The following is a 1450-nucleotide window of genomic DNA, read 5'->3' as shown; positions in this document are numbered from 1 at the left end:
CAATCGAATTATACTCTTAGGTTGACTATTTTTCAGCAGTATAAATCACTAATGTCTGCCACCTGATACATACATTCAGCTATCATTTTTCATTTTTTACCATATATTTATAAAGCAGTTATTACTTTTAGAATTTTCTCATTCATAATCATTGATGGGTTATTGTAATGAGTATATATTTAGGTTTGTCCTGTATACAATTTTCAATACATAGCGTTGTATTGAAAATCAATCAAAATGAATTGCAATCAAACGAAGCTCTTTATTTTGGATCAATAATTTGAATCAAATCATAAAAGGCAAACCTATCAAATTTGTGTATATCACAGAGCTTGGAGATAGCATTATTACCAGAGGTTATAGAATCAAGATTTAAAAGATGTCAGCAAGTTGGGATATTAGGTTAAAAACCAGTGTAGCAAGGACTCCAACTCAGACCTAAAATTGTGCTGTTCTTAGGACTCATCCATATGGGATCATGTCTAGACCTATAAGATGAATTTGCAGTATGTCTAGATCTAGAGAAAGGGACCAAGGAGCCTCATAGGAAGGAAATCACTTAAGTGAAGTGTCAAGGCACAGTGACAGTAATTAGGCTAATTTTTAGGAGCAGAGAGAAAGGCTTTGAGTACAGAAGTTCCATTGGTTCATCTGTTTGTTCATTTAACAAATATTGAGCTCATACAATTTTCTAGATACTGTGCTAGCCATAAATATATGGAAAGCAAAACCAGACAGGGGTCCTGCCTTCAGGGAGCTTACAAATATAGCAGAGGGAAATATATAAACCAATGGAGTATGTTGTTATTATTTATGTGCTTGCTTCGGTGGCACATAAACTAAAATTGTTATTGTTTGATCAAACTTAAATATGGCCTACTTTGTGCCAGGTACTTTTCTAAGCACTTTACGTGTGTAGCTTACCCATACAACAACCATATGATGTAGGCACTGTTATCATCGCCCAACTATAGATGAGGAGCCTGCGGTACACAGTGACTTGCTCAAGGTCACCCTGTTAGTGAGTGGCAGAGTCCACATACTTAACTCCTATGCTGTGCTGCCTTGGGATGACAACTGTGCAGGCATAGGGTAACAGAGGTGACTCGCACAACTTTCAAATGATCTAGCACCAGCAGTCATTCAGCATTTGTTCACTCAATAAACATTTACTAGGGGTCCTGCTGTGTGGCCAGCACTACACTGGTCATTGAGGACACAGTGATGAACAAGACTGATTTAGTCACCGCCTTCAATGGAGACTGCAGACCAGCGGGTAAGGAAGATAGTGAACAAGTGATATGAAAGGGAAAGTACAGAGAGTGACAGGAGCAGATAGCCTGTGCCCTTAGCCCAGGTCAGGGAGCAAACATCTCCATTACTCAGATTGTCCTTTGGCTCAGGCTACACAGGGTATTAGGTCCACAGGCTCTCTCCCAATTAGGGAAAG

Source organism: Pteropus alecto, unplaced genomic scaffold (genome assembly GCF_000325575.1).
Source record: "Pteropus alecto unplaced genomic scaffold, ASM32557v1 scaffold139, whole genome shotgun sequence".
Classification (NCBI taxonomy): domain Eukaryota; kingdom Metazoa; phylum Chordata; class Mammalia; order Chiroptera; family Pteropodidae; genus Pteropus; species Pteropus alecto.
The sequence above is the reverse complement of the archived record's forward strand: the minus strand, read 5'-3'. Positions refer to the sequence as shown.